This window comes from Bombina bombina, chromosome 4 (genome assembly GCF_027579735.1).
Source record: "Bombina bombina isolate aBomBom1 chromosome 4, aBomBom1.pri, whole genome shotgun sequence".
NCBI lineage: Eukaryota > Metazoa > Chordata > Amphibia > Anura > Bombinatoridae > Bombina > Bombina bombina.
Window position 1 is genome coordinate 992,845,477 of NC_069502.1, and position 13,594 is coordinate 992,859,070.

At 39.5% G+C, this 13,594-nt stretch overlaps 1 protein-coding gene across 3 annotated transcripts in view; it reads right to left on the reverse strand.

The window, feature by feature from the left end:
• USP34 (ubiquitin specific peptidase 34) overlaps positions 1 to 13,594 on the reverse strand; it is a 1,226,195-nt gene that overhangs the window by 380,003 nt on the left and 832,598 nt on the right. The window lies entirely within an intron of this gene.

Here is a 13,594-nt window from a genome sequence, read left to right on the forward strand (position 1 = left end):
CAGCTGAGCTGGAATGAGGGCCGCACCTTCATGCAGACTTGGGGGCTGGCTTTGATCTCTTAAATGGCTTGGATTTATTCCAATTTGAGGAAGACTTCCAATTGGAAACATTCCTTTGGGGAAGGATTAGATTTCTGTTCCTTATTATGTCGAAAGGAACGGAAACGGTTAGAAGCTTTAGATTTACCCTTAGGTTTTTTAACCTGAGGCAAAAAATATCCCTTCCCCCGAGTGACAGTTGAAATTATTGAATCCAACTGAGAACCAAATAATTTATTACCTTGGAAAGAAAGAGATAGCAAGCTGGACTTAGAAGTAATATAAGCATTCCAAGATTTGAGCCACAAAGCTCTTCTAGATAAAATAGCTAAAGACATTTATCTAACATCAATTTTGATGATATCAAAAATGGCATCACAAATGAAATTATTAGCATGTTGAATCAACTGAACAATGCTAGACAAATCATGATCTGATACTTGCTGCGCGAAAGTTTCCAACCAAAAAGTTGAAGCGGCTGCAACATCAGCGAAAGAAATTGCAGGCCTAAGAAGATGACCTGAATATAAATAAGCCTTCCTTAGATAAGATTCAGGTTTCCTATCTAAAGGATCTTTAAAAGAAGTACTATATTCCGTAGGATTAGTAGTACGTTTAGCAAGAGTAGAGCTAGCCCCATCAACTTTGGGGATCTTTTCCCAAAACTCCAATCTAACTGCTGGCAAAGGATACAAATTTTAAACCTTGAAGAAGGAATAAAAGAAGTACCAGGCCTATTCCATTCTTTAGAAATCATATCAGAAATAGCATCAGGAACTGGAAAAACCTCTGGAATAACCACAGGAGGTTTATAAACAGAATTTAAATGTTTACTAGTTTTAATATCAAAAGGACTAGTTTCCTACATATCTAATGTAATCAAAACTTCTTTTAATAAAGAACGAATATACTCCATTTTAAATAAATAAGAGGATTTATCAGTGTCAATATCTGAGGCAGGATCTTCTGAATCAGATAGATCCTCATCAGAGAAGGATAAATCAGTATGTTGCCGGTCATTTGAAATTTCATCAACTCTATGAGAAGTTTTAAAAGACCTTTTACGTTTGTTTATTAGAAGGCGGAATGGCAGACAAAGTCTTCTGAATAGAATCAGAAATAAATTCTTTTAAATTTACAGGTATATCTTGTGCATTAGATGTTGAGGGAACAGCAGCAGGTAATGAACTACTACTGATGGATACATTTTCTACATTTAAAAGTTTATCATGACAACTATTACAAACCACAGCTGGAGGTATAATTTCCACAAGTTTACAACAAATGCACTTAGCTTTGGTAGAACTGTTATCAGGCAGCAGGGATCCAACAGTGAATTCTGAGACAGGATCAGATTGAGACATCTTGCAAATGTAAGAGAAAAAAACAACATATAAAGCAAAATTATCAATTTCCTTATATGGCAGTTTCAGGAATGGGAAAAAAATGCAAACAGCATAGCCCTCTGACATAGAAAAAGGCAAGAGGCAAATAGGAATGGGGTCTTAAATAATGAAAATATTTGGCGCCAACTATGGTGCCAAAAACGTCCAAAAACGACACACTCGCGTCATAGATGACACAACCTTGTGAAGGACTCTGCGTCAACTAAGACGCCGGAAATTACGAATTTGCGTCAACGAACGTAACTTCGCACCAACAAATTTCTGCGACAAGAATGACGCAATAAACTTTGTCATTTTGCGCCCTCGCGAGCCTAATTCTGCCAGCGAATTTAAAAGACAGTCAATTTGAAAAAGAGACTATACCGCAGGTAAGAAATACATTTTCATAAAAAAAGCATTTCCCAGATATGAAACTGACAGTCTGCAGAAAGGAAATATACTGAAAACCTGAATCATGGCAAATATAAGTACAATACATATATTTAGAACTTTATATAAATACATAAAGTGCCAAACCATAGCTGAGAGTGTCTTAAGTAATGAAAACATACTTACAAAAAAACACTCATCCACATATAGCAAATAGCCAAACCAGTACTGAAACGGTTAACAGTAGAGGTAATGGAATATGAGAGTATATCATCGATCTGAAAAGGGAGGTAGGAGATGAATCTCTACAACCGATAACAGAGAACCTATGAAATAGATCCCCGTGAGGAAAACCATTGCATTCAATAGGTGATACTCCCTTCACATCCCTCTGACATTCACTGTACTCTGAGAGATATCAGGCTTAAAAAATGCTGAGAAGCGCATATAAACGTAGAAATCTTAGCACAAACTTACTTTACCACCTCCATAGGAGGCAAAGTTTGTAAAACTGAATTGTGGGTGTGGTGAGGGGTGTATTTATAGGCATTTTCAGGTTTGGGAAACTTTGCCCCTCCTGGTAGGATTGTATATCCCATACGTCACTAGCTCATGGACTCTTGCCAATTACATGAAAGAAATCCACTTCCCAGTTGTCCACACCCGGAATGTGGATCGCTGACAGTGAACAGTCGTGGGCCTCGGCCCACTACAGAATCCGAGATACCTCCCTCATTGCTAGGGAGCTTCTCGTTCTCCACTGATGGTTGATGTAAGCCACCAAGGTTATATTATCTGATTGGAATCTGATAAACCAGGACGAACCCAGAAGAGGCCAAGGCTTCAGAGCATTGTAGATTGCTCGACGTTCCAGAATGTTGATTGGGAGGGAGCGTTCCTCCTGAGACCACAGGCCCTGTGCCTTCTTGGCACCCCAAACAGCTCCCTATCCTGATACACTCGCGTCCGTAGTCACAATCACCCAGGATGGTCTTAGAAAGAATGTCCCTCGGGACAGATGATCTGGACAGAGCCACCAAGAGAGCGATTCACAAATCATCAAATGTGGGGTGACTGGCTATACTAATGAATGTGCTTTCCCCTGTGCATTACAGTCATCCATGCACTGATAGACTGAACTGTGAGGGACATTTGCACCTCTTGCAGACATTCTGGGCATAACTGTTTTATCTTTTTAAATTTCAAAAGTAGAGATCATCTGCACATTCTCCTTAGTTCTTTACAAGATACACAGGGAATCAGGCATTATTCAAAGCTGCCACTAGTGAGGTCTTCTGAAGGCAGCATTGGATCATTGAATCATTCTGGGTAAAATTAATAATTTTACCCAGAATGATCCAATTCTGCCTTCAGAAGACCTCACAAGTGACAGCTTTGAATAATGCCCGATTCCCTGTGTATCTTGTAGAGAACTAAGGAGAATGTGCAGCTCTACATTTTGCAATTAAAAAGTTTAATAAAACTTTAATAATACTATAGTTATAACTTAGTTAAGTTATGCCAGGCCCAAAAATGTCTGAGTCTGTAAGTAAAATGTCAGTTGGACTACTAAATAAATAAACAAAATAAACAGATGTCTTTCTACATCCCAGTGGCACAGATATAACTTGCAAATTGATTTAGGGCCCTGTTGTTTATGGGCAAATACATGGGCAGAATGAATATTCTGTGTAACATCTGCAAACTGCAATGGTGGCCACTGGCCATAAGTTTAGTAAACAGACAGCATCTTTGGAAACACCTATACTATTCACAGCCCTCTGTATAGTCAATAGGGACAGCATATTGTATACACAGCTACCTAGTGTATTGTGTGTGCTGCCCCTATACACTATACAGAGAGAGCTGTGTGTACTGTCACTATACACCAGACATCCTCAAACGTGGCCCTCCAGAGGTTTTGGAACTACCTCTCCCATAAATGCTCAGCCAGCATATCAGCTGGCTGAGCATCATGGGAAATGTAGTTCCAAAACCTCTGGAGGGCCAAGTTTGAGGATGTTTGTTTTGCTATACACTGTGCTGTCATGACTCATTATACACTATGCAGTATGCAGAGCTGTGTGTATACTATAGACTGAGCTGTCATTAACGATGTAGAGCTGTGTGTATATAGACTGTGCAGTCCCTATACACAGAGCTATGCTATGTAATGGTATATTGTGCTGTTCCTAACTTCCTATATGTTGTATCACGAGTGCGTGTTTGGACTTTGTATGTTGTATCATGAGTGCCTGTGTATGTAATACTGTATGTATTTAGGAGTGTGTGTAGGAGTGTGTGTGTGACTGTGTGTGTATGAATGTGTCTTCTTTTTTTTATGTATGATGTCCATGTATGAGTGTGCATGTTTGTTTGTGTATGTTGAGTGTGTGTATTAATGATGTGTGTAATGTATGAGGTTGTGTGTGTATGACTAATATGAATATGTGTGTGTGTGTGTTTATTTAAATTCAGTAATCTCTAATATTATAAATAAAATTATAGAAAAAAAGTCAAAAAAATATTTTAAAACCATTTTTTTTTTAAAAATGTCATTTTCAGTTTCGGCAAAGGGCAGCCTGAATTTTCGGTTTCGGTCCAGAATTTTCATTTCGGTGCATCCCTACTAAATTCACATATAACTATTCAGGAAGTGAAACAAGCAATTCGTAAACTAAAGACTGGCAAGGCGCCTGGCCCGGCATATTTTATAAAACCCTCATACAAGATATTAGCCCCATTTTAGTTACCATATTCAATTATATCCTGGATGGAGGAGATATCCCTACAGAATTATTAGAGACCCGCATATCAGTGCTACCAAATCCTGGCAAAAGCAAACAATACTGTAAAAATTATAGGCCCATTTCTCTAATTAATTTGGACATTAACACATAGATTTAGAGTTTTGTCATTAAAAAGCCGCGTAGCTAACGCTGCTTTTTTTGCCAACGCACCCTTCCAACAAAGCTGGTATTTAGAGTTGTCTGAGGGGCTGCGTTAGGCTCAAAAAAGGGAGCGTTGAGCCTAACTTAGCTCCACTTCAACCCTCAATACCAGCGTTGCTTACGGTAGCGGTAAGCTGGCAAAACGTGCTCGTGCACGATATCCCCATAGGAAACAATGGGGCATTTTGGGCTGAAAAAAAACATAACACCTGCAAAAAAGCAGTGTTCAGCTCCTAACGCAGCCCCATTGTTTCCTATGGGGAAACACTTTCTAAGTCTGCACCTAACACCCTAACATGTACCCCAAGTCTAAACACACCTAACCTTACACTTATTAACCTCTAATCTGCCGCCCCCGCTATCGCTGACACCTGCAATATACTATTAACCCCTAATCTGCCGCTCCGGACACCGCCGCAACCTACATTATACTTATGAACCCCTAATCTGCTGCCCCTAACACCACCGACCCCTATATTATATTTATTAACCCCTAATCTGCCCCCCCAAAACGTCGCTACCTACACTTATTAACCCCTAATCTGCCGACCGGACCTCGCCGCCACTATAATAAATGTATTAACCCCTAAAACGCAGCACTCCCAACTCGCAAACACTAGAAATAGTATTAACCCCTAATCTGCCCTCCCTAACATCGCCACCACCTACCTACAATTATTAACTCCTAATCTCCCGCCCGCAACGTCGCCGCTACTATAATAAACTTATTAACCCCTAAACCTAACTCTAACCCTAACACCCTCCTAACATAAATATAATTTATATTAAACGAAATAATATTCCTATAATTAACTAAATTATTCCTATAATTAACTAAATTATTCCTATTTAAAACTAAATACTTACCTATCAAATAAACCCTAATATAGCTACAATATAACTAATAATTACATTGTAGCTATTTTAGGATTTATATTTATTTTACAGGCAACTTTGTATTTATTTTAACTAGGTACAATAGCTATTAAATAGTTAATAACTATTTAATAGCTACCTTAATAGCTACCTAGTTAAAATAAATACAAAATTACCTGTAAAATAAATCCTACAATTAAACCTAACACTACACTATCATTAAATTAATTAAATAAATTACCTACAATTACCTAAAATAAAATAAACTATTCTGTAATACAAAAACAAACAATAAAATAAAAAAAAATAAAAAAATTACAAGCAGTTTAAACTAATTACACCTAATCTAAGCCCCCTAATAAAATAAAAAATTCCCTACCCTATTCTAAAATACAAAAGTAATCAGCTCTTTTACCAGCCCTTAAAAGGGCTTTTTGCGGGGCCTTGCCCCAAAGTAATCAGCTCTTTTGCATACAATACAATACCCCCCCAACATTACAACCCACCACCCACATACCCCTGCTCTAACCCACCCAAACCCCCCTTAAAAAACCCCCATCACTAACCCCCTGAAGATCTCCCTACCTTGAGTCGTCTTCACCCAGCCGAGCCGAATTCTTCATCCAAGTGGAGCCAGAAGATGTCCTCCATCCGGGCGAAGTCTTGATCCAAGCGGCAAAGAAGAGGTATTCCATCCGGACGATGTCTTCTTCCAAGCGGCATCTTCTATCTTCCGGATCCATCTTCATCCCGCCGAAGCGGAACATCCTCCTTCCCCGACGGACTAACGACGAATGAAGGTTCATTTAAGGGACGTCATCCAATTCCGATTGGCTGATAGAATTCTATCAGCCAATCGGAATTAAGGTAGAAAAAAATCTGATTGGCTGATGCAATCAGCCAATCAGATTGAAGTTCAGTCCGATTGACTGATCCAATCAGCCAATCGTATTGAACTCGCATTCTATTGGCTGTTCCGATCAGCCACTAGAATGCGAGTTCAATACAATTGGCTGATTGGATCAGCCAATCGGATTGAACTTCAATCTGATTGGCTGATTTTTTTCTACCTTAATTCCGATTGGCTGATAAAATTCTATCAGCCAATCGGAATTGAAGGGACGCCAACTTGGATGACGTCCCTTAAAGGAACCGTCATTCGTCGTTAGTCCGTCGGGGAAGGAGGATGTTCAGCGTCGGCGGGATGAAGATGGATCCGGAAGAAAGAAGATAGAAGATGCCGCTTGGAAGAAGACATCGCCTGGATGGAAGACCTCTTCTTTGCCGCTTGGATCAAAAGACTTCGCCTGGATGGAGGACATCATCTTGCTCCACTTGGATGAAGAATTCGGCTCGGCTGGGTGAAGACGACTCAAGGTAGGGAGATCTTCAGGGGGTTAGTGATAGTTTTTTTTAAGGGGGTTTGGGTGGGTTAGAGTAGGGGTATGTGGGTGGTAGGTTGTAATGTTGGGGGGGTATTGTATTTTTATTTTCATGCAAAAGAGCTGATTACTTTGGGGCAAGGCCCCGCAAAAAGCCCTTTTAAGGGCTGGTAAAAGAGCTGATTACTTTTGTATTTTAGAATAGGGTAGGGAATGTTTTATTTTGGGGGGCTTTTTTATTTTATTAGGGGGCTTAGATTAGGTGTAATTAGTTTAAAACTGCTTGTAATTCTTTTTTTATTTTTTGTAATTTAGTGTTTGTTTTTTTTGTATTATAGAATATTTTATTTTATTGTATTTTATTTTAGGTAATTGTAGGTATTTTATTTAATTAATTTAATGATAGTGTAGTGTTAGGTTAGGATTTATTTTACAGGTAATTTTGTATTTATTTTAACTAGGTAGCTATTAAATAGTTATTAACTATTTAATAGCTATTGTACCTAGTTAAAATAAATACAAAGTTGCTTGTAAAATAAATATAAATCCTAAAATAGCTACAATGTAATTATTAGTTATATTGTAGCTATATTAGGGTTTATTTGATAGGTAAGTATTTAGTTTTAAATAGGAATAATTTAGTTAATTATAGGAATATTATATTGTTTAATATAAATTATATTTATGTTAGGGGGGGTTTTAGGGTTAACTGTTTAGGGGTTAATAACTTTATTATAGTAGCGGCGACGGTGCGGGCGGGAGATTAGGGGTTAATAATTGTAGGTAGGTGGTGGCGATGTTAGGGAGGGCAGATTAGGGGTTAATACTATTTATTCTAGTGTTTGCGAGGCGGGAGTGCGGCGGTTTAGGGGTTAATATATTTATTATAGTGGCGACGAGGTCCGGTCGGAATATTAGGGGTTAATAAGTGTAGTAAGGTAGCGGCGACGTTGGGGGGGGCAGATTAGGGATTAATAAATATAATATAAGGGTCGGCGATGTTAGGGGCAGCAGATTAGGGGTTCATAGGGATAATGTAGGTGGCGGCGGTGTCCGGTCGGCAGATTAGGGGTTACATTTTTTTATTATAGTGGCGGCGATGTGGGGAGGCCTCGGTTTAGGGGTACATAGGTAGTTTATGGGTGTTAGTACTACTGACTTTTTTTGGCGTTAGGAGTCTTGTCGGTAGAGGGTCTACCGCTCACTTCTCCCAAGACTCCAAATACCGGCGTTAGGCAGATCCCATTGAAAAGATAGGATACGCAAATGGCGTAAGGGGATCTGCGGTAGCCTGGAATCGCGGTAGGGAAGTGAGCGTTAGACCCTTTCCTGCTTGACTCTAAATACCAGCGGGCGGTAAAAAGCAGCGTTAGGACGCCTTAACGCGGCTTTTGACGGCTAACGCAGAACTCTAAATCTAGGTGTAAGTTATTTACCAAGATTTTAGCAAGTAGGTTGAATGATATACTCCCAAAGCTTATCCACCAGGACCAGGTGGGATTTATTCATAATAGAGAGGCCCCTGACAACGTTCGTAAAATTATAGACCTTATAGACTTTTCCTCAAAGCAAAACATGCCTTCTCTGTTTCTTTGATTAGACGTAGAGAAGGCATTCGATTGAGTAAGCTGGGGTTACCTAGATTCAGTGTTGAAAGCTATGGGGTTTGCGGTCAACTTTTGTGCAGCTGTTTCCTCAATATACTCAAATCCATCAGCCTTTATCAAAATAGCAGGCTATAAATCTTCTCCTATAAAAATTCTTAATGGAACCAAACAGGGATGTCCACTGTCCCCGCTGTTATTCGCATTATGTATCGAACCTTTAGCAGCTTGTATTAGGCGAAATGTGAATATCTCTGGGATTAAAATACATAATCAGGAACACAAGATTAGCTTGTTTGTGGACAACGTTATCCTCTCAATCACCAAACCTATGATTTCTCTTCCTCTGATATACTCAACTATAAATAAGTTTGCCAAAATTTCAGGGTATAAGATTAACAATGATAAATGCGAGGCGCTTAGTATACATCTACCAGAACAAAAAAAATTATTGGCGCAGAATTTTGACTTTAAATGGTCAGACAAGGGCATGAAGTACTTGGGCATCACTATCCCCAGCAATTTGGATCTCCTATATAAATTAAATTATACACCTCTACTCACACACATTAAAAGTCTGCTATCTAGATGGAATAAGCTTAATATATCTCTTTATGGTAGACTGACAACAATTAAGATAACAGTTTTGCCCAAGATTTTATATCTATTCCGTTCATTACCTGTAAATGCACCCATTTTAACCCTACAGAGAATCCAAAAGGACTTGATAGCATTTATTTGGAAATACCAAAGGGCCAGAGTTCACAAACAAACCCTTACTAGGCATAAAACAGGAGGAGGGATGGGCTCCCAGACATAACTGCTTATTACTACGCAGCTAGAATAGCACAATCCTCTTTGTGGCATAACCAATTAGATAAGATTCAATGGGTTCAAATAGAATCTGATATGATGATGATACATCCCATTTATAAACTGCTCTGGTCCGCAAAAACTGATAGACCCCCTAACTGGAGATCTTTTGTTACCATATTTCATAACTTGACATTGTGGGAATCCCTGACTGCCAAATATTCCATTCTACAAAAGGGGTCAAAGGCGACCCCATTAGTAACGCTATCTACTAATTATGATCAAAATACACAGGAGAAGCGGGCAAATAAAGGCTTATATCGTATTGCAGATCCGTTAATAGGTACTAAGCTACTAACCTTTCAACAATATGTTGAACTTAATAGGCAGGAGCGATCTAGTTGGTTTCACTACCTTCAACTAAGAGCCAGAGTAAATAAGGTTCTAGGCAATAATAAATTAACTACTAGCTCTTATCTAGAGAGAATTTGTCTGGCTTCTGGACGGACAAGAGGGGCTCTCTCTAACCTATATATTCAGTTTAATACCCCTCCTGTTTTATGTAAACTACCATTCATGATGAAGTGGGAATCAGACTTTAATTTTACCTGGTCGGCAGAAAAATGGTGTAATACCTTGAGATCTGGTACCTCTTTTTCCATATGTGCTCATCTAAAGGAAAACTTTATTAAAGTAGCTTTTCAATGGTATTTACATCCTTCTAGGATACATAATAAGGAGCATACTAACAGTAATTGTCTGTGTGGTTGCGCTGAGAAAGGTACAAATCCCCATATGTGGTGGCATTGTTGCCATGTATCCAATATATGGTCCCAAACATCGGCCATCTTGAGTGAAATTTTGGATAGGCGAATTATTTTATCCCCTACTCAGGCACTGTTATACGAGCCTCTCCCAGACCTGAACTCTAGAGCAAATAAATTAGTGGCGCTCATATGTACTATAACTAAATTAAGTATAGCAAGATACTGGAGGACAGTGATTCAGGAATTTTCGATAATTAGGAACAAGATTGATTTCTATTATCAGATGAGTAGCGCATCTGCAGATATAATGGGTAATAAAGAGCAGTTTCTACTGGTTTGGGAACCCTGGATTATGTATACTGAGAGTAAGAACAGACAACAGATCACTGGGGCACTCTAACTCCTGATAGGGATTATGGGGTCGGTTGCATCCTCTGCCTCCTCCGCTCCAGCCCAGCTTGTCTGGGTAGGTCATATCACACTTCCTTTTATCCTTCCTTAGGGTTGAGTCCCAGATTTCCCGAGGCAGGGGGTGAGCTTTTAGGATAGTTTACTGATACATACACAGGTTTCTTTTAGGCTGGGCTCCCCCCCTACAGGGAATTAGAAATAAAAATGTCTCATTGGGAATCTACACGTTCGCACTGTATAAACTCTGTCTTCACAGGAAATAGAGGGAAGAATTGTAAAGTATTGTACAAATTGTAAATTTGATGGAATTTTTTTTAAAACTGGAAAATTCAATAAAAACCTTTTTTCAATTGAAATGATTTGATGTACTCTGGGAAGGAGTGCAATATCTAAACTTTCACTTGCGCTTAGTAGGGCGAGGTAAAGCATTAAGTCCGAACACACCGCCGTCTGAATTGAACAGTAACGTCTGGAGAAAAACGCCCCCTCCAGATGGAGGAACAGCAATGCTACGGAAAAAATGCATGTGTATAGAGATAACAATGTAGGGTACGCACCTCACTGAACGACAACTCCTCAGAGGTGGAAGGCTCTGTGATATCAAACATGTTTGATATTATCACATTATCAAGGCATATGGAACATAATTGAGAGGGGGAACTAGGGCCTCACCATATAAACAGGAATTGCTCGTTAGGAATAGCGGTAGTGCCCTCTAAAGAAACCGAATCCGCCATCACTAGTGCAATAACCCCGGAGAACGGGTTACCTCTATACCCCAATGGCTGGGGCATTCACCACCTCCTATGACCAAGACGGTACAGAGATGTATGACTCCTCTCTGATAGTCACGAAAGAGGGAATGAATCACATAGTGCTCAATGCAGGACTGTCCCTGCTATGAGAAAGCACGCCAAGCTTGTAAGCTGCATGGCTCTCAAAGTGAAACCTGCATATACCATAACAGCCTAAGAGCCCATAACATCTCACACATAAAGCAGCATGAAATCAAATTAACATATAAGATTATTATTCCCCCCCTGTTCAATAATTCCCCTAAGGAGATATTAACCCTTAATTCTATAAAGATAAAAGGCGCCACACTGTGACCCTGTCTTCTGTGTTAACATCATGTAATAAAAAAATGAAACGATCTTACCAGAATCTACGCCGTGGAACAGGAACACGGCCCTTCAAGTGTGACAGGTCGTAGCATCGCTCCTGACATGGACTTGAGAGAAGCAGTCTGTGAAACTCGTCAACGCCGATTGCTATAGGAGCTGTCAATCTGAGTCGGGATGGTGTCGCAAAGGGAAGCTCCGTCCGGATCTCCGGACTCTAACTTTCGCCCAGGCCCTCACTGAGAAGCTTATAGGGCTACTTAAAACTCCTGTCCCATTGCGAAGAGTAGTACCCTCCATAAGAGAAAAAACAAATTCTGACACTTCTCTGCCAACCTCCTGGAATGAAAGGCAAAGAATGACTGGGGGGGATGAGGGAAGAGGGAGGAGTAGTTAAGCCTTTGGCTGGGGTGTCTTTGCCTCCTCCTGGTGGCCAGGTTCTTATTTCCCAAAAGTAATGAATGCAGCTGTGGACTCTTTCCAATTAGGAAGAAAAGAAGCCACACTGTGACCCTGTCTTCTAGCGTTTTCAACATATGTAAAAATTGAAACGATCTTACCAGAATCTACACCGTGGAACAGAAACACCGCCTCTCAAGTGTGACATCCTTGTAGCATCACTCCTGACATGGACTTGAGTGAAGAAAAAGCAGACAGTGAAACTTGTCAACACTGGTTGCTTAAGAAGCTGTTAGCAGGCAGTCTGGATGGGTTTGCAGGAAGACTCTCCCTGCATCTCCAGACTCTAACTTTCGTCAATGCTCTCACTGAGAGGCTGACAAGACTACTTAAAACTCCAGTCCCATATCAAAGGGCATATACCCCTTCTGAGGAACAACTCCAAAATTTTCTGATACTTCTCTGCCATCCTCCTGTTACGAAAGGCAAAAATGACTGGGGGATGGGGGAAATGGGAGAGGTATTTTACCTTTGGCCAGGTTCAAGCCGTGGACTCTCCTTATATTAAGAAGGAAATTTTCTTGTCAGCTTTTTACAGATATGCTGCATGACTTTCAAGTGCTTTAGCATATGAATAACATGTCCCTTTAACCATATCAAGTCTCGTTCACTTCTATGTATAGCATCCCCCTCCCTCCACAACTCAGATTCTGCATATTTGATAAAAGTGCAAAAAGAAAATTCTCTAATATGCCAGAGCATTTTATTATTGAGCTTTTGCTTGTATATACTGTAACTGTGGTTTAACCCCTGCAAAGGTATTATGTATGGTGAAATTTAACTGAACTTGCTGCACAGTACTGCTGAAAAGTGTGCTTGTTCTACCATGTCCAAATGAGAGGAAGGAGTGACAATTAAGGTTAAATATGGTGAAATTTTACTACACAGTGAATGGTTATCTATTATCACTGTGAGTCAATTATAGTTGAAGCCATTATCACCATTACACAGCATGAGGACATGCAAATTTAAGACATTGTAACTATTCTCTGTGGGTGGAGAAATAATTTACCTTATAAGTAAAAAATACTAGTTAACATTCTATTTCTCAGAAGCTGAAGATAAAATAATGTGATTTTTTTATTTTAAAAAAAGTTATATTTTATGTCCTAAAAATGTGCATTTCCTAACATATAAGAGCACTAACATATGGTTAGAGGATTACTATTAGTACCATAGTCCTAAGGATTAAACCAACAATGGACAACTAGTGGCCCTCAAAGTTTCACAATTTAAAATTTGCTCCCTAGATTATGCATTTCTCTAATTAACCCCACTGAACTATATTTCATGTCCCATTCCCCCCCCCATCCCCCCCCCTTATTAAATTCCAATTGGAGTAATTAAATAAATTGGTTCCACAATTATGTTAAGGTTTTTAAAATACTATGCAGTT